Genomic DNA, 20,978 nt, shown 5'->3' with positions numbered 1-20,978 from the left:
TAATGGGGGAAAAGTTATTTCCCATGGATGAGTTTAATATACAGATAACGCGCTGTCACGACTGTAGTTCTGCTATAAGTCATGACTTGAACACATAACAGTTTCCTCTGTAATGTCATCGTGTTTAGTTTCTTTACTCAAGTGTAATCAAAAGGCAGCGCATCATGGGTAACTGAGTATAAAAAATAATGCCAACATGATAACAATGCTATACGACAGTGCCCGGAATATGAACCTGGTTCATTTTAATCATTTCAGTTGAAAGCAAGTACTATTTTCGAATGTTATATAAGACCAGGGGGGTCATAAAAGGGCAAAACGTGATAATCATAACATATAACAAGTTTCAGCTAAACGACATCCCAACTGTATCTTTATTCAGTTACACAATGTAAATGCACAACTAGCTACGAAGGGGCAAATATTGAATGTTTAATACCATGGCTGTTATTGAGTGAGTGAGTTTAGTTTTACGCCACTTTTAGTAACATTCCAGCAATATCACGGCGGGGGACACCAGAAATGGGATTCACGGATTGTCCCCATGTTGGGAATCGAACCCGGGTTTTTGGAGTGACGAGAGAACGCTTCAACCACTATTTTACCCCACAATCCCCGACTGTCATGGAACTACTGGAAGTTACAGTGGTACATTTAACTGTCAGAAGCTGTGACAAATTCACAGCATACCATATTTTTGCGTTTTTGTAAATCATTGTATATTCTATATTTAATTTGATAACAATTCATGTAGAAATGGTTGAACATGAAAATTACATTTTCAGAACCACTGTCATATATGATCTTGTTTCAAATGTTATTTTTTTACCCTGAGACCAGCTTTATGGGGGCAGACTGTATAAAAATCGAGTCTGGACCTGACAATCAAGTGACTGACAGTGTGAACAATCAATAGGTGGACACACGTTCAACCAAGTTACCGTTCCTGACTGCACGATCCATTTGTTTGCCACCTACGATTATCACAGGTTCCTGGAGGTCAAATCTGACCTTGAAACATCATGGAGTAAGCTAAGTATGGAATAACATTTCTCTCTGAAATATGATGTCACAATAAAGTTTTATAAAGCCAGAAAGAGACGTTGGAGGACAGTATAACTACATACGCTGAGTTGAAGAACACACGATGGTGAAACTCTAAAACAGGCAGAAAAGCAAGACGTATTATTGCAATTCTATATATTACAAACCGCATATCACATATCACACATAAACCTATTGCTTATTGCATATCACTTTTTATTATAATGCGCTCTATATAATGTTCCAACTTACATTTCAAATATGGCTGTCATTGGGAAATGACTGCAATAACGCATATCCAATTCGGCCAATCAGAATGCAGGGATTACAAGGACCATAACGAAAATCTAATTACACGGTATGTAAAGTTGAATTAAGGTCGTGATTGGGAAGAAGAAGAAAAACATTTTGCGAGCAGGATTAGATAAACAACTTGAATTGTCCACATGTAACACGAGAAAGGAGTGGGTAAAGGTTAAAGATCGCCACTGGATAAAATAAATATATATTGCCCCAAAACGTATTATACCATTCAACATAATGCAAATATCGCCAGTATGACTAGTTGTGCGTCTTATAGTACCTTATAGCTGCTTGGCAACTACATCCATTTTGGTTGTGGCCTTTTAAGCGTGTTGGCAGCGAAGATTTACTCACGTTTCTTTCGTTACATGTCTAAACGGTTAATTCTTTCAAGAATTGTAAACAGAATTTAGTTTATACCCAGTCACTGGATCAGATCTTCGCCCTAATTCTCGGGAGACAGCTCTGCGCACGCGAAGAAAAGTAGAAATACCCCACTCAGAGAGTTTGTTGACAATGGTGAAACAATTCTTGAGGCTGAAAGACATACCCCACAACCAAAGGTGAATATGTTCGAACTCATGCTTACCCAAATCGCAAATTAGTCCCCAGTTATATCAAACCACTTCAACAGAATTCATATGGCAAATTATTCGCCTACATTACGGTTTCATGTCAACCAGAACCCATTTCGCGGATTTTAGAGACCTACAGATCCACCCGATGAGCGCCCGAAGGACTTGTACCAACGATGAATTGCCTTTGTAGGAGGACCTCTTGGTTGGCAATGGTGGTTTTACCCATCATGGAAACAAAAGTGGCAGAAGACGAGGACATTCCCATCATTTGAAAATTTTGTTGTTCTCATCTGGTTGCAACTAATTCACAAATGTTGACAAATTCGTCAAGAATAGATATGGCACCCATGATCTCGCATTCTTGCTTCACTGAAACCGGAAAACATCCCGAACCCTTTAAGGTTACTAGGACTTGTACTTTACTAAACAAGTGTTATCCCATGTATAACGAACGTTTCGCTGTTCAGGTTGGTTTTCTGGGAAGACTATGCTTAGAGGTTTTCTACTATCAAATATTATATTTAAGCGCTGTTTGGTTTTAATTAATGAAGATGATTTAAGGCATAGACGTGAAAGGCAAATAAGAAGAACCACTGTTTGGTTTATGTTTGTATGAAATAATGAATGAAAAGGATGTGTCGTCTACATCTAAAGCAAACTGAGATGGTGAATCTAATAGTATACATAAGAGTAAGTTAAGATTCCACTGTCAATTGATACACATACATGGACAGAAATTTAATTTTTCTATCGTTTAACTTCCCACATTTGAGGTGAAATAAATAAATACACCCTCAAGCTACATGTACCTTTTACACCTGAAACACACTACAAATACTTTAATATTTGAAAGGATTCCGGCGATCTCTGAGATCTATGCATTATGAGCATTATATATTTATCGCAATATGCCCATGATACATTTTATCGTGCTTTCAATTAACCTGGTAGTAGGTGCCTTCAATGATATTCACTGATATCAATTAAGCTGTATCCTACAAATTGTGATTCATTCGTAACCCTTGCGGGTTTTTACTTCACGATCTTCGATCCGTGGACTGAAACTGTGTCACGAACATGTGCGACAGCGCACTCAAACACCGGACTCAACATTGGACTTGTATTGCAGTTTGTCACGAGAACGAAACATCTATTGTGAATGACCATACTGTATAACGTGTATATCACTGAACCTTGCGTATTTGGCAAGAGAATTCAAGACTATTTGAAAAAAGCCGAGGTGATGTATTCCAGTTAGAGCATATTTGGAAAGATGCTTTTCGTTAAAAAGTCAGGATACATGTAATCTGATCTTAAATAATGCAACTTTTTATACATATTCGTGAAGAGATCTCCTCGGCTTTCATGATGTACCATACTCATGTGCATGTCCAAACATACTCACAATTTGATGTTGATTTTATTGGGAGTATGATATTCACATGTGTTGTTTTCTAAAGGGGAACTGTACTCATACAAACACTTTCATTTGTCTCCTAATTTTTCTCATCATATATGAGAGAAATATAGGAGAAAGCAATTAATATAATTCATTAACATGTCTCATAGAAGGAAATCACTTCCAGTGTAGTCGTGAATGTGGCTTGGAGTCGTGCTCAGAGACATTTACAATACCGGAAGAGCAAGTCAATGGTCAAAGGGAGAATACTCACGAATAATTTTGGACGATGAAATGGAAGTGTAGAGTCTGTGCTATTTTGGTTAAATAGATGTCGTATACACCTCTTTTTAGCGAAATAGGCCTTAATACTCTGTATAGGGTCATATGCTCTATTTTATGAATGTGAATTCGACCCAGCAGATGTTTGTCTTGCAGGGCTTTTGATGTCACTGTCAGTTGATGAACCCTCAGTGTTTGAGTGCTTCCTTCTACTATCATTTACTGGAGACTGAGGATCATTGTCTACACACATCAGCAAAATTACTAGCAACATTCTACAAATTAGTAACATACTTCCAAGACAAGCAAGCTTGAAATGTTAGTATATACAGTACAACCAGAAATTATTGAGAATTTAAAGATTGTAAATTTTTATATATTTTTTCACTCATTACTCACGTATTAAATGTGAAAATTAGCAGAACATAACTCCAGATTCAAAGACAAGTGAACAGCTAGTATTTTGTCAAGTCACCATGGGCAACAATGCAGGCTTCAATGCGGCGGGGCATACTACTGATCAAAGAAGTTAGAAAGTCGTGGTCCATGCTGTCCCAATATCGGACCACCTCTTCTTTCATTTCAGCAGTATTTGTCAGATTTTTCTTATTGACGCTTTCCTTCATAAGTCCCCAAACATTTTCTATTGGATTTAGGTCAGGGCTATAGCTTGGCCAATCTAGTAATGTCATATTTTGGGTCCGAAACCAGGCCTGTGAATGCTTTGAACAATGTTTTTGGTCGTTGTCCTGCTGGAAAATCCAAACATTTCCATAGAACACGTGAGCAGATGGAAGAAAATGTCCCTCGACAATATCTGTGTACCGCTCACTGTTCATATTCCCTTCAAATACACAGAGGGGCGTTGCCCCTTACACAGATATGCCACCCCACACGTTAAATTTCGGACTGTACTTTGGGCGCTGATACAAAGTTTTTTCAGTTTGTTTGGTCCAGAATTTCAGTGTGTTAGGAAACAGCCACACAGAAGTTTCATCTGAGAAAATCACATTGTCCCAGTTAAACTTTCTATGCTGTAAGCACCAATTCAACCTTCGCTCCTTTTGTTCAGGTTTCATGATCGGTGATGGAATTCCTCGACTTTTCTGCCAACCCATTGCATGCAGCTCAGTTCTAATTGTCTCCTTACAGACAGCCACAGTTCCTCTAGCAATCATATCCAGCCTTAAGTTTTCTAAACTCCTTCGTTTGTCACCGACAGTCAATTTTCTGGGCCTACCTGCGCCTCCCTGGTGCTCAATGCCATATCCATTTGCAATATTTTTCAAAACACGATGAACAGTGGACAAAGGGATGCCTGTTCTACTTGAAATCACTTTCGCTGATCTGATGTCCTTATTATAATACTCTAAAATCAACTTCCTCTTCTCTAAATCATCCATACTGAGGATCACTGAAAATGTCGTCTGCTAGCAAGTAAACAAAGTGGGATAACTCTTCACAAACTAATGAAAAAGGATTAACGGAGTTGTCTCTCTTGAATGAAACCAAGCACTTGATAGCTGGTCAAGGTTGATTATACTAGAAATCCAATTAAACATATTCCTAAAATTCTCAATAATTTCTGGTCATACTATATCTCTAAAGAGCCTGCCAACCACCTTTTGGTACACCGGATACGCGAGTCGGAACGCAGCCTTGTGGTACCAAGACGCATGGGTAATTGTTTCTATGTGCCGAGTCAACACTGAATAATATAACAGCTTACCACTATTGCTTTGGATATATTTTGAGCAATTTAACTGTTCGATTGCACTGTTTTATTACAAGGAAATGGTTTTCGACATACACCATGTCTGTCTAAAGACAACTCTGGTCTTCGAGCTTGCTGAAAAGTGCAAAGTTTTTTTGTCTCAGTTGCAGAAGTCTAGGTGAAAGTATATACTTTCGCAAAAGTCTTTTGTAGCAAAATAAAAAATAGTTCACAGAAGACACTGGATTTTTTATGTAAAAATAACATCCTATTTAGGGTTACCCCTTTCAGTAAAAATGGGAGTTTAGCGCCGACATGAAAATATTGTGTCGAACATAAATCCCAAAAGCCCTCTCCATTAACTCACGGTTTACGATGTTTATCAGTTAATGGATAACCAATAATATGTGGTTGCATGTGATCTACGCTTTCAGTAGACTCTAAGCTTCACAATTTACAATATGAATTCAAAGAAATCCCACATACCTTGTCTTTAGGCGTATATCCTGTGTATCATCCAAATTCATACCCCTTCAAATTGTATTTACATATTTAGAAGTATTTGAGATATTATTTACATATTATTGAATTAAATGGAGACTGGCCTGATTTATTATCCCCCGCAAAAACGAGGTTGCGGGGGGTATAGAAACGATTTCCGTCCGTCCGTCTCCTGAACTAGTCGTGATAGCTTAACTAAACTTGGTACACATGTCAACCATGATCCCTAGATGTGCCTTTTGGGGGGTTAGACCTAGATATGAATTTTATTTTTTGCTGTTTCCATGGAAACATGACTTAAGCTGTGGCCATGAGGATGTCATCTTGTCCGGAGCAGATCTAACCAAACTATAGCTTTATCAAACTTGGTACACGTGTTCACCATGATCCATGTGCCTTTTGGGGGTGACACCAGTGTGTGAATTTTATTTTTGGGCACTGTTGCGGGGGATATTGATGACTTTGTCTTCTTGTTATATTTACAAATGAATTTTCGTTAGCAGAATATAAATAATCACAGATATTAAGTACTGTATAAAAATATAATGCATAATAAAAGCGACACACCCATTTATATAACTGTAAACGAAGTCTATATGATTTATGAATACTTCATCATTAGCATGTGCTTATACATCATTATCAAATAGTGATGACCCTAGGTTTTCTCCAAATGTGCCTATCTCTATTAGCTGACCATTCAATCAAATGGTGTCTGCCTTGCCCATCCACAGTCCGGCCACTTCAACAATGCAGGTAGAATGACCATTGCCATATCAATTTAGTGTTGCTTGCTTTGTTGTTTAACGCCGTACTCAGCAATATTCCAGCCATATGGGGATGGTCTGTAAATAATCGAGTCTGAACCAGACAATCCAGTGACAAACAGCATGATCATCTATCTACGCAGTTAGGATACGATGACATGTGTCAACCAAGTCAGCGAGCCTGACCACCCGATCCCGTTTGTCGCCTCTTACGACAAGCATGGGCTACTGAAGATCAATATTCTAACCCGGATCTTCTCGGCATAATATGCCAGTAATCAATAAGACATCACATAATCACATACATATGAGAACATGTACGAGAAAATTTTGTTTTGTTTTGGTTTATTTTCTTTTTGTCCTTCCACCCTTCTTTTGTAACATTATTGGTAGCATATGCGCCAGGGAAATATTTCTTCCATCCTCGGTATACCACGAGGTAATATTATGCTAATAATACCGGTGTACATACTCTCACACAAACTGATGTTAAGTCAGCACAACAACAAAAGTGAGAAAGCAAAATGTTAGTTCGCAGCAAAACATATCAGTTTATTGCTAACAGCTATATAATATATTTTGTACTACTTATTGATCATGATTAATGAATGGTAGAAGTTTTGCAGAGGAAACAGAAAGCGGAATGGAATCATCCGCTATAATTCAGTTATACCATCATATCCCATATAAATTTACAAATGATGTTTAGGGAGAGGGTTGGACATTGTGTCTTTGATGATGGCCAATTTCTTTCATCCAGGAACGTTTTCTCCCTCTTTTAACAGAGTCTATATCTTGCTGGAAATACCTGGCAACACACACACATACTATGACTGTTTTAAACACTTTGAGTTCAGTTAGCAGTCACGTTCCATTATTCACAAAGCATTACATGACCAGCAAACTGTGGAGTTATTTCCCTTTGACCAGACGATCTGTCTCTGATGACGCTTCACCAACTTCAGTACCGTCTCTACCATGGTCTTCAGGTACTAAAAGAGTAGCGTGTAATTCGGAGTTTTAATGTTACGATATTACAATTTGTAATAATAAATATATCTGTGTATTTAGTTTTTAAGTGATAACGAAATAGGGCTAATAGACTGACTTGTAAAATATTCACTAACTATTGACAAAACAAGACGTGTCAGGGTGTCACCTTTAACAGTATTGCAATTGAAGAAACATAATGTTCCTGTTCCGTTCCAACATAGTGTTGTGGTATTGTCTGTGGCCTGGATGCGTTCATGGCCCAACACATTTCAACTTTGAAAGAACTACATGTACAAAAATTGAATGACTGTGGAGATTCGGGTTGGTATTGATTTTTCAGTGTTGCATGCTTGTCGTAAGAAGCGACAAGCCCGCTGATTTGGTTGACGCAGGCCATGGTATTCTGGTGTAATCGTAGCTCTGAAGTGAATCACTTGACGTCTGGTTCGTCTTTGGAATGCAATCGCAACATATGTTACTATGTTACCTGAAAATCATTTTTACACCACTCGTGAAATGTTTTCAGAAATTTCCTTGATCATATGGAATTCTGCTAAAAGTGTCATCAATGATTCCAACTAAGCAAAAGCATTGTGTTTATTGTTTAGTGATGACACCCACCCGTCACAAAACGAATGGACATGACATTAGGATTTAGAGTCTAACCAAAAGCTGATAGTTCTGAGGCCTAGTGCTGGCACATGTCCACACTGGTTATATATATAGCATTACTGAATCGGTGAGTATTGTGTTACGTCGATGACACCATTTTGTTAGTTGTTTGTTAATACTTCTCAATGGGTGCGTACATCGGCATGTACAGAGTGAGTGAGTGAGTGAGTTTAGTTTTACGCCGCACTCAGCAATATTCCAGCTATATAGCGGCGGTCTGCAAATAATCGAGTCCGGACCAGACAATCCAGTGATCAACAGCATGAGCATCGATCTACGCAATTGGAAACCGATGACATGTGTCAACCAAGTCAGCGAGCCTGACCACCCGATCCCGTTAGTCGCCTTTCACTACAAGCATAGTCGCCTTTTGTGACAAGAATGGGTTGCTGAAGACCTATTCTACCCCGGATCTTCACGGGTCGGCATGTACAGAGGACATAGAAACTGAACTGAACTGAACATTACTTACACTCGCGTTCTGTAGAGATACATGTTTACATCAGTATTATGAACAATTCATTTATATTAAATGCATGTATAATATATGTGGGATTACACTTTCTTAGTAAAGTACATATTGTAGTACTTTTGGGGTTGAGTCCCATCCGCGATTCGAACCCACACCCTCAGAGTCAGGCACCAAATCGCCAGCACACAAAGTCAGCCGCCTAACCCGTTCAGCCACCGCGACTTCCACAAAAATGGAAGTCGGACAACTGGTAGTCTAGACTGCGGACTTTGTGTACCAAAAAGTACTACAATTTGTATTTTACGAGGAAAGTGTAATCCCAAATATAACATATGTTGCATTTGACTGCTTTCTAAATGGCATTGTGTAATCATGTATGATACACTAAACGGTAATTAATACATATCGGTTGGGTGCAAGAATATACTATATGTGTACATAAACCAGTTAAATGAACAATGTTATGCTATTCAAAGCGTGCTTTTCATGTTCTGGACATTTACAGTGCACGTTTGAGAGAATATTTATTCCCAAGAGCTGTGAACAGATCATAAAGTACTTTCTTGCCGAAATTGATTTATTAATGCTTCCCAAATATATATAATAGCAGCAGTCCAACTGAAATGACCTTTACTTAATATTTGTGAAAACAATAAAGCAATATCAATAAACACATTTTCTGGACATTCTTCAAAATAGTCATTAACTTGGTCTGACTGCATAACATTTACATATTCATTTTCATACTCCATTCTCCATTTATACTGCAGTCTATCAGGGTACTGTAATAATTGAGAACATATATTATTATTGAGTCCATGAAGGGAATGGAATGTTAACACAAGAGGTAGGTGATATGATTCAGTGCTTGATATCAGTAATGGAGAATTATATAGAAGAAGAAACACAGATATAGTCAGGTGTACTAACACTATTCGATCCCATATATGTAAAGTCTTCAGAGGAATCTGACCTTCTTCCATTCATGATCTGGACACTGAACAGTTTACATAAATCTAGAAACTGTTTTCCATAACTATTCACAACACCATCCTTATTCTTGCGAGGTGGAGGAGATGAGTGGGTGGCAACGTACATAAAATCTTCCAGAGACAGATATGTGATGCTACCCACAGGCCCCCACTGCGGGTCAGAAAATCGATAAACTAGGCTATAGGGGTGTTGATACTAAACCGGGGCCTAGTTTATCGATTTTCTGACCCGAGTAGGGGGTGTTGATACTAAACCGGGGCCTAGTTTATCGATTTTCTGACCCGCAGTGGGGGCCTGTGATGCTACCATCTTCAATGTAGTCTAACTCACTGCCAGTCCTGGAGTTGACATCTCCACCTAAGATGACTGCACTGTATTGGTGCTCATTCTTTATCTCTACAAATCTCTCTCACACAGTGTCTCAATCCCACTTGAATGAGCTGGTGTTTCCGGTGAGACATAAACGAAGAGCAATATAATAATCTCATTTGCAAAGAGTGAGTGAGTGAGTGAGTTAAGATTTAAAGTCACATCGGCAATATTTCAGCTATATCGTGACTAAACCTAGTTCTAAATTCATAATACATACATATGATATATAAAACCCCGTCAACAAAGGACAGTAAAATTACTAGATTATCACAAAATGAGTTAAAACTATCCAGCATATATCTTTAAAAGTGAAAAAACTATTTTTGAACAACACAATGTAAAATTGGGCTATTGATCGCCTACAACTGATCATTTAACAATGAAGGGACATTTAGTGATAAAACATACTGAATCAACCCAATTTGTATGAACTCTTGTAAATGAGTCACACAGTTCATTTTTAGTATACTCAGCTAAACCTCCACAATAACGATCAAAGTGTTTAGGTCGTACTGATTGGTAGCATTCATGTGTCATGGAAATATCATTACAATCATCAGTATTCTTTGCCCAAGTTTCAATAATTATTTCAAAATTTCTTAAAAGATCAAGGAAGGCTTGGTTACTCAGCTTATTGTATAATCCATTAACATTCCAGATCACAAGAGAGGATGTTGGCTCTTTAGTTGTCTCCATACTAGTCTTCAACTGATTTGAAACATCCATGAAATGTACACTGCAAGTTTTGTTTTGGTTGTCGGGGTCAAGGCCGAATTCCTATGCCATGTAAGTTGACTTTTATCATATGTGTAAGGTATTTTGTCAATAAAAAATCTGTCTTCTGAAAGATATGCCACTTTCCCTTCCTCTCGTGCATCGATCATAAACGGGATAATGAGTGTCCTATAAGCGCGAACACGACTAGTGAAATTCTGTGAAACCCTCTGTTTCTTGTTATCCTTCACGAGTTTCCTAGCTGCGTAAGAACTGTCTCCTTATCTTTCAAGGACAAGAACTTTGAAATAATGAGCGGTGGCGATGTTCTGGACTTGAGTCTGTGGACCGTGTCAAATCCTGCTGATGAAGCAGTGGGAAAGTTCAGAGTTTCAGATATAAAGTCTTTTACAATGTCCTGGGACGACTCCCCCTTAAGATCACCAGGTAAACCAAAGAAGATGAGTGTAAACCAAAGATTCTCCGAGAATATGCTTCAGATCTCTCAATCGCATCTTCAAGTTATTTCATTCGTATACATGTAGTTTGATCAGAAACTAGATTCCTAGTATCCATGCCATCACTTTTCACGAGTTCAGCATCCTCTTCAATTTTATCTAAACGTGTATCCACTTTATTTGAAAGATCCGACATGTCTGATTGTAAGGATGATATGTTCTTACTAAGTTCAGCAATGTGTTAGGTGAGTTCAGATAGTGCCAGAACAGTTGATGTTACTTACTTCCAACATAAGTAAACGATTGCGAGCTTTCTTCACATGTGTATTTATGCTTTAGGTGTGACCGTGGTGTGTGTGTACCTATGCCTACATAGAAAATAATCCACGAATCGGGAATATGTTTATAATATTTTATATAAGCATACACACGTAACAATGAAAAGAAGAGTGTGGGGGTGTTATGGTCTAAACATAATAATAATAATAGTCGATGCCCTAGCGTTTGTTTTAAATATGACGATCAGTATCTATGTTTTTCGTGAGACAGTTATTCTCATGTGAATTGTGCAAAGTATAAATTGAAGCTTGCCGTCGTCAAAATAATATTGCTTGTGATGTCTTAACGCCAAACAATTAACCTTGAACTAAAGCTAACTTTGTTTTCTGTACAAATGAATGTTATGCATTAATTGTATATTGACTTGTGTGTCTTGTGATGGTTGGTTCAGGTATTACTGCCGTTTGTTGTTGGAACATGTACTTCATTGATAAATCTTCGTGGCTGGTATTTAGCTTACAATATGCACTCCATTACTTTTGACCGAAACATTCATCATTATATTTCTGACTACACAAAGAAACACGAAATAAATGGAATTCAACAATCACAATGGCTCTCATATCTCCACAGATTCATTGAGTACAATATCAGAAAAAGTTAATGCAGTGTACAGTACACAACCCTGTGCACTTAAAAGAACCCACGAACCCGTTCGTATATGACCAGATAATGGCCACATGAATACGTGCAAACACCTAGTTGCGGGTACAGCAACGTGGACAAAGTACTGTGACTATATGTCCCAGTCCACCCAGCTGTGAATGGGTACCTCGTAAGGATGGGAAAGCCGCATTAATTCGGTGCGCCTTGTGGCAGCAAGAGTTGTATGATCCCCCGGGAGCTGAGGTTGATAATAAGATGTGCCGTTGAGATTGACATCCAATGATCGAGGGAAAAAATACCAGCGCCTTGAGCATGCACTAGTGCGTGGATATGTTCGCTATATAAATATCCAATAATAATAATAAAAATAAATAAAATTCCACATTTCGCTCGTGACATGATACTGTCAGTTATGGGGGCGGTGGGGTAGCCTAGTGGTTAAAGCGTCCGCTCGTCACGTCGAAGACTCGGGTTCGAATCCCTACATGGGTACAATGTGTGAAGCCCATTTCTGATGTCCCCCGCCGTGATATTGCTGGAATATTGCTAAAAGCGGCGTAAAGCCAAACTCACTCACTCACTAGTGACAGAATACAGATACAGTTTTCCAGCGAGCACATTATTTTCTTTTCGTCTCTATTTTTGACAACCTTTGCAGCCCCAGTGCGTCTGAAATCTCCTGCATAGTGTCCCTCCTGCTTCGAACCTAGTTAGTGCAGAGCCCCATCGAGTAGGTTGTAACACAGTCAATGGTCATATACGTATGGTCGGTGAAATGTTAAGTACACCGCCTGGTACATCACTCGTGCGAAATAGGTACGTTTTGAACGTGCTTAAGAGGGTTCATCTGAATATCAGGAGCTGTCTGAATGGTCACGCGAAATCCTGATCGATCAGATTCAGTCCTGATCCCGTGAAATTCAATGTCCATAGAATCATCGCTATCAAAATGTACATTGTCAACAGATACTGAAAACAAATTTAGATGAAATGAACAAGTGCGGACCAAAAAGAACACTGCGCGAAGCAATGTCCGACTGACGTGACATTGTCGCCAATGACAACAATACGGATGCTTTCTCCCTCTCTTTTCCCACGTTGGAAAATGTCATATTTGCATTGAAGCTCTGTCCTTTTGATATATAACAATAAACAAAAGACTGTTACTGTTATGAAATTAGAACTGAATTAGATTTATTAAATACTTTTGTAATACATTTGTTGCTGCCTTATTTCCATAACTTTATGGCCTTTTCAGTTACCCCTGTTGAGTACTGTATCTGCGATGTGTTTCAGCTGACAGATTATCGATATGCTTTCAGAATTTATCCAAAGTATCTGTCTAAATTTTCTCGTGATCGTGTGTCACTAATTGTATCTCAATACCCCATATTCACTGGGTTTGCATGCTCTAGTATATATTTGATACTGGTCATATTGCGTACATTTTCAGTCATGTTGGGTAAATCAATGTCTGCATATATATGCATGTAAGTATGTACAGCAACATCCCACATGCGGAAAAAGAAGATCGATTAGCTTTTTATGTTTGAACCATTCAGGAAAGTTGAAGATCACGATCACAAAAGAAATCATGTGTTCTGTCCACGTACGTGTGGTCGAGGTTCCACAAGTGAATCCTCCAATCCATCGAACATCAAAAGACGTCACAAGTGTACAAACACCGGGTTAGTGCAACATGCCATGCCATGAAGAAACCCTCTACTCACGAATGAACATAATACTATAATAATCAAGGCTTATCCCGTTTAACTAGGTAAGAACCAAAAGACACTATATAATACCTGTATGAGTATGAAAGGTACAAACAAGATAAATAAACAAAAGTGGGCTATTTTCTATTTTTATGAAAAACCAGCAGCTCCACTACCACTGATGTTATCTAATAATGGTAGTGCAAGCTGGTCCTCCTTTACGTGAAGTTTCATCGTTTCGCTCGCTCCCAGACTTGGAATGATGAGGAGATATTAGACATGGTGTGTTGCTGACTTGCCGGAAAAACAGCCGACTTCTTTGCCTTATTACTGGAAAGGGATGAATTCATTTCCCTCCAAGGAATGGTTAAGAAACTAGAAAGAAGGTTTGGGAAACGCTCTCCTGCTGGAACTGCCCAACTGCTGTTTCCAAATCTTCGGGTTGAGGAGACGTCAGAGGATAAAAAAAGTTGACAACCATCGTGAGCCGGCTAATCAGAAGCCCCTCATTATTACCAACTATAGCTAGATCTGGGGAATGCTTAAAGTGTGGAAAAACATTTCGGAGGGATTGTTCAGCAACAATAATGAAGATGGATACGGAGAGTGCTCAGTCACGTTCAGTGCTCAGGGGAGAGAAATCCTACAAGGACGAGATAGCAAAGGCAAACAAGATCCAAAGGCATGCTTCTCAAAGGCAGGAACGTTATCATTTGCTGAGCAAGCAAGGTTCACGGCAGGAGCGAACAACAGCATCGGTTCTCCAAACCATTCTCTCCCGCAAGATTGGTCAGGACAGATATCGGAGGGATCAGCGTCTCAGTTACCAACAAGGGTGCCCAGAAAAATCGTCGCTCGATTCCAGAGCAACCACCCTCGAGGCTTGGAATCAGTCTGCCCTATTCGGTCTTCCAAAATGCGGTCGAGAACGCTACGCCACCATGTGTAGGTGCCAGCATCTGCTGAAGTGGCGACCCAAATGGTATCGGCTCGACAGATCTTGGGAGCAGGACCTACCTGGACGGAATTACACCAGTTCGTCCTAAGGAATAGCCTTGTTCCCAAAGAAATACCCCTCAGAGGACGCTGCTTCAGGCACATTTCCCAGCTGTGCCAGATGAAGATTTGGCCGCTACCGTTAGAATCAATCAACCTGTCCTTGGAGAGCCCAGCCTGCCTCATTATTCGAGGATCTTTGTATCTTTATTAGACGTTGCCGAGATGGTCAGAATCCATTTTAAGAACTATGGGACCGTCCACCTCCACAATCGGCACAACCAAGGCACAAACCACCAACTTTGACACCCATTTCCATTCGGACAGGATGCGCAGCAGGAGCAGGACGATTACACACCCCTGGAGGAAATCCTGGAAAAAGCTGGCCAACCCCAAGATGGATCCACTTTGGATTTACTGAAAGTGATTGAAGTGTTTTGTGACCCACCAACTTGGCCCCAAGACCAAACCTTCTATCAATGTTGAAAGATCACCACTGGAATATATCCCCATCCCCAAAATCCCCACATCGCACCAACCAGCTGAACAAATTCCGGAGTATACTGCAATATTTACAAACAACTAATGGGGCGGCTGTTTCATAATTATCATCAATACATATGAAACTTTTATGTATTCGCACTTCCTTGTGTGTGAATAACAACCTTAACGACAGACACGCAGATTACATAAGACACAAGAGCAGTGAACATTATACGAATTGATCATCTTCAGTGATGACGCCAGGTGTTGGCGAGACAGCTCCTGTCCTACCGACAACATCAGCCACTCCTTTCCCATAAGAAAAGATGTGTCTGTTGCTTGATCCAACAATGGAACAGAAAATCTAATGATACCATAGCGCATTAACGTATTGTGTTAAAATGAAAAAAAACGAAACGTGAATACTGAATAACGTCAGCACAGATTCTGTGACTTGTAAGTATAGAAGTAACATGAAAGAATATACTCGTTGTTCATCACAGTGGGTGTGTGGAGGTGTAATAAAAGGTGTAATTAACAGTAATGAGATTTTCCTCTTGTCATTATTATATGTGCAGATATCTTTTAACAGCGTGGTATTCAACTGATTACATTCATTGCGGCTACTTACTCGTGTATATTGGTGTAAGTTAAATGATGCGAAATGCGCTTTGTTGGATTTTTATTCCAGAAACTAGTAGTACTGCTCATACGCTGTCAGCTAGGATAAAACACAAAATGATTAAACCAGCTTCAAGCATAACTCGTCATAAGATTGTTCAAGTCAAGTTGGTTGCTACTATTTCGATAGAAATATGTTAAGATATTTATATCAATATCAAATACTAGAAATGAGAAGTGGCGGTTGTGTCGTTGTCTAAGCGACACCATACGTTTATTTCAATAAATCTTTTAAATGTGTACTCATTGTGCCAATATGGCTGAACTTAACACGACTGATAATTTTAACCGATGAATTATGGGTGTCATTCAAATTTTGTTTCAAATAAAAGTGGCTACTGTCGTTGCCGTCAAAGTAAGGTCAAGCCAGGTACGCCATGGTGTAGTACACTATGAGTATAACAAGTTAGTTTCTATACTATGTACAATACCCAAAGTTTATCTCATAGACTTCATAATTCATAAAAAGCCTGCTTGGATCAAAGCGATCTGCATTGTGTAAATCGATGCTGGCACAAGCCTACATGGAAGCGTCTACATATCACATGGTTGCTAGTGAACAAATTACTTTGGCATATGCCTTTCAAATGCATTTGGTTGCAGGTGGAAAAAGACTGTATCACAAGTTTTCTAAAGGTATTAATGCATTTAGCATTACACTTAATATGGGCCCTTGTCATATTCAGTTTCTGAAGCATGTTTACTCAGACAAGTTTCATAACAAATCTCGTGTCAAATGCATTATTGTCGAGGTCACAGTCAACTTAAGGTACATAGTTCGATGCAATGCAATATCCCATATATAAAAATAAGGAACTGAATTCTTTATATGCTGACAAAGTTGCTGATGCAGCATTATGCAATGATGATCTCCACTCGTGGTGAAACTTAACCTGAGTAACACAAAAACATCTCAAAACTTTCTTCAAATACCGATTTGAAACGTGAGGTTATGTGCTTCGCTTGCACCATATCAAATGTCAATAGTTAGAATATAGCATGAATACAGTATTTCATTGACGCTATATTTCTAAGCTCAAATGACACAAGAAAATATTACTTGTTTGTTGGCAGATGTGAAACTGCCTCAAACAACTCACAAATAACTCGGAAAATAAAAGAAATGGATAATTAAATCATAGGTAGAACCGGTAGCACCCGCTACTAACACAATTTGCTCTTAAGGTGAGTGAGTGAGTTGGGTTTTACACCGCTTTTAGCAATATTCCAGCAATATCACGGTGGGAGACATCAGAAATGGGCTTCACACATTCTGCCCATGTGGGGAATAGAACCTGGGCCTTCGGACTGACGAGCAAACGCTTTAACCCCTAGGCTACCCCACCGCCCCCAATTTGCTCTTAGAAGCCACATAATAGCACTCCTGTCGTGCGAGGGCAGCCTGCAAACAAACCAGATAATCAATTGAAGAAGCAGCATGTCCCGTGACATGACAGAGTATTTACTATCTTTGTTGAAATCAATACGATAAAACCATTAAATCTGTTGTGTTCAGATAGTCTGCCACATGTAAGAAAAGTAAATCGATTACGAAATATGCTGTTCAGTCTCGCCCGAACACTTCTTTAGCAGTTGACTTAACATAATCTATTAATGCTTCGGAGCGTTTTGATGAAGCTCGGTTCGAGACGTCTTGACATGAGTGGAAATGTGAAAGCTCAGAGTAACGGAATTTTATTGCACAGTCCTTTCTCAGAAAACAGTTAGAATGGATTCTATGCCAGGAGGGTAATAGCAGAGCACACACTATCCAAACATGGAACAATCCAAGACTTTCTCATCGTTAGTAACATACTACTTCGGGTAATCCTATTAATAGATCACAATAATGTTGTTCGTGTGAACTTTAGTCGCTCTATCTTACTGAATTATACGATATATTTTCATGAAGTTATTGCTGATAATGATGTTTATGGGTGAAGTTCAATATGAAATAGTTTGTATGCCACCGTTTGTATAGGTGGTACATGCGAGTTGATAAGAATGCACGACGAGCATGGTCATATATATATAGATAACTGTATTACGCCTAAATTCTGTTAATTTAACTCAAACTAATAAGATACTGCTCGAGGACCTTTATCAATTTAACTTCTTTCAGGTTAAATATCGCGGAACGTAATCCGTACATGTGAAGTATACACAGTTTCCAACTGCATATAACTTGATACATTATTTGTCAAAGTTTGGCCCAGATGAGAAAATATTTTGTTAATTCATCCTGAGGGCCATATTTTTCTGCTGTTGTACTATAAATGACTGACCTAAAAACACCCACACACTTCAAATTTTACGTTTGAGTGCAACTTCATTCTACCTGAACTGACAAGTGATCAAACATACTCTCTGCGTAAACTGACATTTGAGTGGCAAAGGAGCTCATTCAGGCCCGATTAATTTTGGCACTTATTACCATTTTGAGAATATGAACGATTCGTAGAAGCTATATATTAGTAACATCGGCTCTTACAGTTGAACTACTATAGTATATTTATGCAGCCGAAACAAGACGAAAATGCATTGGACTGGATGTGGCAAAGACAACATGCAGGGAATATTCTATCCAGTTGTGTCATACACACTGTCTATTTTCATTGGAAGGTTTTGTAAATGGCCTAATTGTAAGCAGTAAAAATATTACTGCTGATGGTTCTTACCATGGTCTTCTCATGACAGAATAAGTACCTGCATTAGGGTTCGGTAGTGTCATTACTTACACACCCGTGAAGATCCGGGTTAGATTGATCTTCAGTAACCAATGCTTGTCGTAAAAGGCGAGTAACGGGATCGGGTGGTCAGGCTTGCGTAGATCGATGCTCATGATGTTAATCAATGGATTGTCTGGTTCAGACTCGATTATTTACAGACCGCCGTCTTATAGCTGGAATATTGCTGAGTGCGGTGTAAAACTAAACTCACTCACTCATTCCTTAAACAATGTACATGTTAGGGTGTTCTTATTCTTATTATCTGTTTGTTCGTACTCAGCAATATTTCAGCTGTATGACGACGGTCTTTACAAGACAATCCAGTGATTGACACCATGAAGATCGGTCAAGGCCTATGGGAAACGAACACATGCTCCCTTCAAATCAGAGAGTCAGACCACCCAATCGCGTCAGTGGCCTCTCACTACAAGCATCGGAAGCGGAAGACCACACAAAACTCGAATAATCACCTGGGATTTCAAATAGAAATCTAAGAAAGTTTGCTACAGAAGAGAAATAGTTTGCCATGTGTTTGATACATACGCAGTTCCGCTTTAAAACAAGCATTAATCAAACACCACCCACGTTTTAATATAATTAAGTCTTTATGTACATATTGTTGTATCATGCTTTGCAAACCAACAGCGACAAGGTCAGATTCATATCAAAGATGATACAGTAAAATCATGAGACGCTATCGCAGACATGTGTCGCATCAAGATATACAGGGACCAGATACACTGTGTTCAAATTACATACACTTTAATTCAGGGGTGGCATTATCAAGTCTGGTAATAAAAGTCTTTATTAAGTATAGAATATATTAAAAGCGATGTCTCCCAGGTGGTGTTGTCTGTCAGTGGGCGACAGTGGGCGTAGTTTTAGGTCGAATTTCTTTTGTCAAGTGACCATCTTTTAGCATATATACTGCTTCCAAAACAATCGTAGTGATCATCTGTTGTCCACAGCAGGCTTTCAGAATGGCGGGTTGCAGTGAGGTAAGATCCAGTAACCTTCGTATTTAGTGCGTCAGATAATATTTCTTGTTATTCTTTCATGCATTACTCAAACGGTATTATGTATTAGTTTATCAGATAGTTCCAACATATGTATATGTGACAGCAGAAAGTTTGACCGCCGCCATACAGCTGGAATATTGCAGAGCGCGGCGTTAAAGAACAATCAAACCAAACCTAACCTATGTGACAGCACAGGTGAAATTCAGGAAAAAGTAAGAAATGTGCAAGGCATAATGCCAGATTCTGAGTTTACACACAAGAACATACCGTGTGGGGTAGGAAATCATGGGAAGCATTTCTGTTAATTCTCGTTTTAGGTTGTAATGAACTTGAATGTGTCACGATTCCTATTTATTCACTGAAATAGATCATGTATGATGCAAATGATCTTAACGTTTTCCCTCGATAATCTCTTGGCGCCGTGTGATACAATGTGTAATGAGAGATACAATATTGAAGTCTGTACGTGATCACAAGAAACCAGTGAGTCCATACGTGACTCAGTGTTCAATATGTATGAATATATGGTTTTGCAAAAACATTTGCGGTATCACTTCATAACATCACTAATCGACCGTTGACTGGTTGAATGTTTCAAAGAGTTATGCTCTTGATGGAAAAAGCCATATTACCATCAATGAAGAATGACGTTTCAACTTATCTTGAAAGATATTTTTACCGAATACAATTACAATACAGTTTTATCGGTGATGTGGTAAGACCATTCCCACTGAATTTGTACGTCTAGTAGTATTTGTTCACTAGTGTCGACGTCTGTCGTCGTAGGTGTCATGTTGGATTTAATGGTAACACTAATGCTGATGCTTCAGCTAAAGCAATACTCAACAGATCTGGTACACCACTTCTGACACACCTTACCTAAACAGGTGATTATAAACCTGTTTTTAGAAGTTACATCAAGAATTGAAGTAGGACACTCAAGTAGGCCTTAATAAAACTGTCAACAAGTGCTGATGACACCTACTTGGGATTTCAGTCCAGATTTGAAGACATCGTTTTAAGACGATGGTGCATTGGCCAAAAACCCGGGTTAGAATGAACCTTCAGTAACCAATGCTTGTCGTAAGAGGCGACTAACGGGATCGGGTGGTAAGGCTCGCTGACTGGGTTGACACATGTCATCGCTT

This window comes from Haliotis rubra, unplaced genomic scaffold (genome assembly GCF_003918875.1).
Source record: "Haliotis rubra isolate DU_JTF1 unplaced genomic scaffold, ASM391887v1 Scf61, whole genome shotgun sequence".
Taxonomy (NCBI): Eukaryota; Metazoa; Mollusca; class Gastropoda; order Lepetellida; family Haliotidae; genus Haliotis; species Haliotis rubra.
The sequence above is the reverse complement of the archived record's forward strand: the minus strand, read 5'-3'. Positions refer to the sequence as shown.